This window comes from Colobus angolensis, unplaced genomic scaffold (genome assembly GCF_000951035.1).
Source record: "Colobus angolensis palliatus isolate OR3802 unplaced genomic scaffold, Cang.pa_1.0 Scaffold1, whole genome shotgun sequence".
NCBI lineage: Eukaryota > Metazoa > Chordata > Mammalia > Primates > Cercopithecidae > Colobus > Colobus angolensis.
The window spans coordinates 3374692-3382666 of NW_012110918.1; positions in this window are offsets into that span (position 1 = coordinate 3374692).

Consider the following 7975-nt stretch of genomic DNA (forward strand, 5'->3'; position numbering starts at 1 on the left):
ACGATCTCAGCTCAATGCAAGCTCCGCCTCCCGGGTTCACGCCATTCTCCTGCCTCAGCCTCCCAAGTAGCTGGGACTACAGGCGCCCGCCATCATGCCCAGCTAATTTTTTGTATTTTTAGTAGAGATGGGGCTTCACCATGTTAGCCAGGATGGTCTCCATCTCCCGATCTCATTATCTACCTGCCTCGGCCTCCCAAAATGCTGGGATTACAGGTGTGAGCCACTGCGCCCAGCCTCTTTCATTTGTTTGGTTTTTTGAGACAGAGTCTCGTTCTGTTGCCCAGGCTAGAGAGCAGTAGTGCGATCTCAGCTCACTGCAACGTGTGCCTCCCAGGTTCAAGCAATTCTTGTGCCTCAGTCTTCTGAGTAGCTGGAATTACAGGGGCGTATCACTATACCCAGCTAGTTTTTGTATTTTTAGCAGAGACAAGGTTTTGCCACGTTGGTCAGGCTGGTCTCAAACTCCTGGCCGCAAGTGATCTGCCCGCCTCAGCCTCCCGAAGTGCTGGGATTACAGGTGTGAGCCACTGTGCCCAGCCAACATTAGCCAAATTCTTGAAAGAATGAATGAAGAATGGTGGCTATTGCATCCACAACCTTGGGGTTTCAAGAAACATCCTAATTATGTTCTTTAAATCAAATCAACTTCAATCCTACTTCAAGCCTTTATTTCACCAGACTAACAGGAAATCCAGTCTCAGTCATATTTGGGTTTCCCTCGTTGATATGGTTTGGATGTTCTACCCAAATCTCATGTTGAAATGTAATCTCCAGTGGGAGGTGGGGCCTGGTGGGAGGTGATTGGATCATGGGGGTGGATTTCTCATGAATGGTTTAGCATCATCATCTTAGTACTATTCTCGTGATAGTGAGTGAGTTCTCATGAGATCCGGTCATTTAGAAGTGTGTAGCTCCTGTGCCCCTCCCTCTTGTTCCTGCTCCGGCCATGTGACCCGCCTGCTCCTCCTTCTGCTTCTGCCATCATTGGAAGTTTCCTGAGGCCTCCCCAGAAGCAGATGCCGCTATGCTTCCTGTACAGCCTGATGAAGCGTGAGCCAATGAAACCTCTTTTTATAAATGACCCAGTCTCTGGTATTTCTTTACAGCAATGTGAGAACACACGAATACACTCACCTTCTATAGCCACTAAGTGACTTAAATGGTGCCAAGGACGTAGGAGAAGGACAGTCCATCATGGTCTTTGACTAAGCCCCTGAGGTTTCTTGTAGTCTGGCAGATCTCTGTTTCTGTGCAATGCCTGGGATTCAGGAATTTTTGCCAAGGTGAGGGTGGTACCCACCTTGAGTACCCCAGAGCCAAGGATCTAGTGTCTCCCTCAGTATTCCACTTGGCCACTCCCCGCTGAGCACCAGCCATTTCTTTGGAGTGCTGCCAGTGTGTAAGTGTGGGGGCCCTACTCTTAACCAAAAGTTTTCTCCTTCCTTCCTTCCTTCCTTGCTTCCTTCCTTCCTTCCTTCCTTCCTTCCTTTTTGAGACAATTTCACTCTTGTTGTCCAGGCTGGAGTGCGATGGTGCAATCTCGGCTCACTGCAACCTCTGCCTCCCAGGTTCAAGTAGCTGAAATTACATGCATGCGCCTCCATTCACAGGTAATTTTTTGTATTTTTAGTAGAGACAGGTTTCACTATGTTGGCCGGGCTGGCCTTGAACTCCTGATCTCAAGTAATCCACCCACCTCGGCCTCCCAAAGTGCTAGGATTACAGGCGTGAGCCCCCGCGCCTGGCCCACTTCACCATCTTCAAAATAAGGTGAACTAAGCCATTCTTTTTTTTTTTTTTTTTTGGAAACAGACTTTCGCTCTTGTTGCCTAGCCTGCAGTGCAATGGCGCCATCTTGGCTCACCACAACCTCCGCCTCCTGGGTTCAAGCTATTCTCCTGCCTCAGCCTCCCGAGTAGCTGGGATTACAGGCATGCACCACCATGCCCAGCTAATTTTTGTATTTTTAGTAGAGACAGGGTTTCTCCATGTTGGTCAGGCTGGTCTCAAACTCCCGACCTCAGGTGATCCGCCCGCCTCGGTCTCCCAAAGTGCTGGGATTATAGGTATGAGCCACCACGCCCGGCTAACTAAAGTATTCTTATGTAGCTCATGGGACTTCTTTGATAATCAAAGGTGATGACTTGCTAGCAGTTGTTTTCTACGTGGTGTTAATTGCCATAAGTATACAATTTTTTTATTATTATTTGTAATTATCCTTTAAGTTCTAGGGTACACGTGTACAACGTGCAGGTTTGTTACATATGCATACATGTGCCATGTTGGTTTGCTGCACCCATCAACTCATCAATTACATTAGGTATTTCTCCTAATGCTATCCCTCCCCCAGCCCCGCACCCCACAACAGGCCCTGGTGTGTGATGTTCCCTGTCCTGTGTCCAAGTGTTCTCATGTTCAATTCCCACCTATGAGTGAGAACATGCGGTGTTTGGTTTTCTGTCCTTGTGATAGTTTGCTCAGAATGATGGTTTCTAGCTTCATCCATGTCCCTGTAAAGGATATCATCCTTTTTTATAATGTTTTTATATGGCTTACTGATTCGTGTAATCAGATTGCTTTCTTAACATAGCAAAGCACGTGTAGAGAAGACACTGCTGTATGTAACAAACATGACAAGTCTGCCAGGTACATAAGGAGCTTGGTACCAATTAGAGGAAGCCAACAGGTCACAGTGCTTTGGTGTATGGATGGGAGCTTGTGTCAGGAGATCCAAAGCAAACAGGGGAAGGAGTTGGGTAGCAAAGGTATAATGGGGCCATTCCATTTTGGAGCATGGGGAGATCGCCCCTGGCCAGAAAGAGCAGGGCCATTTCTAGTAGAAACAAGGGGGATGGGCGTGGTGGCTCATGCCTGTAATCCCAGCATTTTGGGAGGCCGAGGCAGGTGGATCACCTGAAGTCAGGAGTTCAAGACCAGCCTGGCCAACATGTGAAACCCCCATCTCCACTAAAATTACAAAAATTAGCTAGGCATTGTGGTGGCTTGTGCCTGTAATCCCTGCTACTAGGGAGGCTGGGGTGGGAGAACTGTTTGAACCCAGGAGGCAGAGGTTGCAGTGAGCCGAGATCGCGCCATTGCATTCCAGCCTGGGCAACAAGAGCGAGACTCTATCTCAAAAAAATAAGAAAAAAAAAAAGGACAAGGTTTGAAAAGACAGAGGTCAGGTATACAAGGTCTAGGTAACAAGAGCGGCAGAATCTCAAGCCCAGAGGAACTGGTTCATGAGAGCCAACCTCGAGCACAGGTTTGTGAATCTGCAGCTGAGGATCCAGGTGGAGGGACTTGGCAGAGATCAAACCCCAGGCACAGAAGGACTGCTCAGAATAGGCAACTGGCTGGGTGTGGTGGCTCACTCCTGTAATCCCAGCACTCTGGGAGGTCAAGGCAGGTGGATCAACTGAGGTCAGGATTTCGAGACCAGCCTGGCCAACATGGTGAAACCCTGTCTCTGCTAAAAATACAAAAAATTAGCTGGGCGTGGTGGTGCACGCCTGTAGTTGCAGCTACAGGGAGGCTGAGGAAGGAGAATCGCTTGAACCTGGAAGGTGGAGGTTGCAGTGAGCCAAGATTGTGCCACTGTACTCCAGCCTGGGCAACAGAGTGAGACCCTGTCTCAAAAACAAATAGCAGGCAATGACCACTATTTCTGTACTGTGTTCCACACTTTCAACACATAATCACATGTCTTTAAAAAAATTTTTTTTGTTTTTTTTTGATGAAGTCTTGCTCTGTCACCCAGGCTGGAGTACAGTGATGCAATCTCAGCTCACTGCAAGCTCCACCTCCTGGGTTCATGCCATTCTCCTGCCTTAGCCTCCATAAGAGCTGGGACTACAGGCACCCGCCACTACGCCCGGCTAATTTTTTGTATTTTTAGTAGAGACAGGGTTTCGCCATGTTAGCCAGGATGGTCTCGATCTCCTGACCTCGTGATCCGCCCGCCTCGGCCTCCCAAAGTGCTGGGATTACAGACGTGAGCCACCGCGCCTGGCCAAAAAAAAAAAATCATTTTGAGACAGTCTTGCCCTGTTGCCCACGGTGGAGTGTAGTGGAGCGATCAAGGTTCACTGCAGCCTCAATCTGCTGGGCTCAAGCATTTCTCCTGCCTCAGCCCGCCTGAGTAACTGAGACTGTAGGTGTGCAGCACCACATCTGGCTAATTTTTTTGATTTTTTTTGTTTTTGAGACGGAGTCTCGCTCTGTCCCCCAGGCTGGAGTGCAGTGGTGTGATCTCGGCTCACTGCAACTTCTGTCTCCCAGGTTCAAGCAATTCTCTTTCCTCAGCCTCCTGAGTAGCTGGAAGTACAGACGTGTGCCACCATGCCTGGCTAAATTTTTGTATTTTTAGTAGAGACAGGGTTTCACCATATTGGCCAGGCTGGTCTTGATCTCCTAGCCTCAAGTGATCCACCTGCCTCTGCCTCTCAAAGTGCTGGGATCGCAGGTGTGAGGCACCGTGTCTGGCCTTAATTTTTTTTATTTTTAATAGAGATAGGGTCTCACAATATTCCCCAGGTTGGTCTTGAACTCTGGAACTCAAGCAATCCTCTTGCCTCAGCCTCCTAAAGTTCTGGGATTACTGGCATGAACCACGGGTCCCGACCTCAGTATTGCCAACAGCCCTGTGAAAAGGGGAAAGTGAGAGGTGCAGAGATGTTAAGTGATTTGCTTGTAGTCACTCTGCTGTGTGGCTGAGCTTGGTTTTGAATCCAGGACTGCTGACTTCAATACCAATGGAAATGGGTATCAGAAACGAGGAGGGAGGGGGAGTTGAGGGGTGCTGAGGAAAGAAGAAACTGGCAAAGTGGGGCCCAATCCTACCATCGTTTTTGAAAGGGGCCCATGGAGGGGACCCTTGTTCACACATGGGTAGGACTGAGTCTTGCAGGCAGGGACCCTGTGAAGCCAGACAGTTCCGGACACAAGGGAACTATTGAGAACAAATCTCAATTCAGACAATCATTTCGGCACCTTTCCAGAAATGCGTGAGAAGTCTGCTGCTGGGAAAACTTGGAAAATGCTAGTAAGGCTGAAAATATCTGTAAGCAAAGACAATTTTGCAAGATGAGTCGGTAACAACATGGGAAAGTGCTTATGACATAATGTCAGGAAAGAAGGACATATGATGACTATTCTGTATAAAACGCATAGAGAGAAACATATAGGAAAGGGACCAGCGGTTGTTAGGTTGTGGGATAAGATCTTTTTCCTGTGATTTCCCAAAATTTCTATAATGTGTTACATTTTAAAAATTATAAATAATCATGGAGACTGTAAAAACAGGAATAATGCTTTGTTTTTTTAAACTGATGTTTATTTTCCCTCAACCTTATTTTCATTTCCTGTTTTAAAGCCTGTGGAAGAACAGCTTAAGAACCTTTTTTTTTTGGACAGAATCTCGCTCTGTTGCCCAGGCTGGAGTGCAGTGGTACGATCTTAGCTCACTGTAACCTCCATCTCTTGGGTTCGAGTGATTCTCCTGCCTCAGGCTCCCGAGTAGCAGGGACTATAGGCATGGGCCACCATGCCCAGCTAATCTTTGTATTTTTAGTACAGTCGGGATTTCACCATGTTGGTCTTTTTTTTTTGCGACAGGGTCTCGCTCTGTCACCCAGCCTGGAGTGCAGTGGTGAAATCATGGCTCACTGCGGCCTTGACCTCCTGGGCTCAAGTGATCCTTCCACCTCAGCCCCGCAAGTAGCTGGGACCACAGGCTGGCGCCCCCACACCCAACTAATTTTTGTGTCTTTTGTAGAGATGAGGTTTTGCCAGGTTGCTCAGGCTGGTTCTGAACTCCTGGGTTCAAGCAATCCATTTACCTTGACCTCCCAAAATAGTAAGATTACAAGCATGAGCCGCTGCGCCTGGTCTAGACCCACTTCAATGGCAGTCTGAGTGCTGTGTTCTTCAGTAGGGACCTGCTGAATAGGGACAGAGGGCACCTGCACACCTTTAGACAAGTCTGCAACCTCGGATGGCAGTTCATTTGCCCTTAAGGTCCTCCTTGGTCACTGGCTTTCAGCAGTGACCTGTTCTTTTTCAATACTGTGAACCCAAAATATCTGAGACAGGTCTCAGTCAATTTAGAAAGTTTGTTTGTTTTGAGACAGAGTCTCACTCTGTCGCTCAGGCTGGAGTGCAGTGGCGCAATCTTGGCTCACTGTAGCCCCTGCCTCCAGGGTCCCAGTGATTCTCCTGCCTCAACCTCCCAGATAGCTGGGATTACAGGTGCCCACCACAATGCCCAGCTAATTTTTGTATTTTTAATAGAGATGGGGTTTCACCATGTTGGCCAGACTGGGCTTGAATTCCTGACCTTAGGTGATCTGCCCGCCTCAGCCTCCCAAAGTGCTAGGATTCAGGCGTGAACCACCACGCCTGGCCTAGAAGGCTTATTTTGCCAAGGTTAAGGACATGCTGTGATCGGCATTGATTGATGTGAGACACCAATCAATACATGTAAGATTTACACTGGTTCGATCTGGAAGGGCGGGACAATGCAAAGGGTGGGACAACTCGAAGGCTGAGAAGGGTGAGAGGTACTTTCAGGTCGTAAGTAGATTTTAAAATATTCTGATTGGCAATTGGTTGAAAGGAATGTCTGGGTTAGAATAAGAGGTTGTGGACACCTAGGTTATTTCATACAAATGAAGCCTCCAAGTAGCAGGCTTTAGACAGAATAGAGATGTTTCTTATGAGACTTAAGGTCTGTGTTGGTGTTAATGCTGGAGGGGTATAAGGAGGCATGTCCAACCCTCTCTTCCATCATGACCTGAACTGGATTTTCAGGTGACTCTGGAATACCCTTGGCCAAGAGGACGGGTCCATTCAAATGGTTGGGAGGCCTTAGAATTTTATTTTTAGTTTCAAATATCTTTTTTTTCTTTTTTTGAGACTAGGTCTTGCTTTGTGGCCCAGGCTGGAGGGTAGTGGCGCCATCTCAGCTCACTACAACCTCCGCCTCCTGTTTTCAAGGAATTCTCCCACTTCAGCCTCCCTAGTAGCTGGGATTACAGGTGCGCGCCACCACGCCTGGCTAATTTTTGTATTTTTTAGAGATGGGGTTTTGCCACATTAGCCAGGCTAGTCTCGAACTCCTGACCTCAAGTGATCCACCCACCTCGGTCTCCCAAAGTGTTGGGATTACAGGCGTGAGCCACTGTGCCCAGCCTATAATATCTTTAGAATCTCTGCAGAAGGAGAGCTCAGGCATGAGATCCTATGGTGATCACGGGAGATGGTGCTACACATGTACAGACCTTCCCAGCCAGCACCCACCACATCAGACCCACTCAGGAGCTTTCTTGTTGCTTGGGATGGCAGCGTCCGCACAGTGCTGAGGAGAATCTTTGTGACCAAGAGCCATGGTAGGCCGGTGACCATGAAACACTTCTGTGAGGGGCTGGTGGTCAGCCCCAGTATCAGGAACCATCAGAAGACGTGGCTCCCAGAAGGCTGTCTGGATCTGGTTAGTGAAGGTTCCAAGAGTGAAGTGGCCAACAGTGAGAATGGCTTCAGTGGCAGCAGTAAACTTCAGGCACAGCCCGCTGGCCAGTATTCCTAGAGGGTATGACATGGGCAACAGCTGGGGTTTCAAAGGCCACAGTGGCATGAGTGGCCAGCAAAAGCTTCTCCCAGGTCCTCTGCAGTTATTTTTGTTTGTTTTGTTTTTCTTTTGTTGTTCTGAGACAGAGTGTTGCTCTGTCACCCAGGTAGGAGTACAGTGGTGCAAACACAGCTCTCTGCAACCTCAAACTCCTGAGCTCAAGTGATCCTCCCGCCTCAGACTCCCAAGTAGGTAGGATGGATGAGTGCCACCACGACTCGCTGATTTAAAAAACTTTTTTTTTTTTTTTTGTAGAGACGGAGTCTTGCCATGTCACCCAGGTTGGTCTCAAACTCCTGGGTTCAAGCTATCCTCCTGCCTCAGCCTCCCAAAGTGTTGGGATTA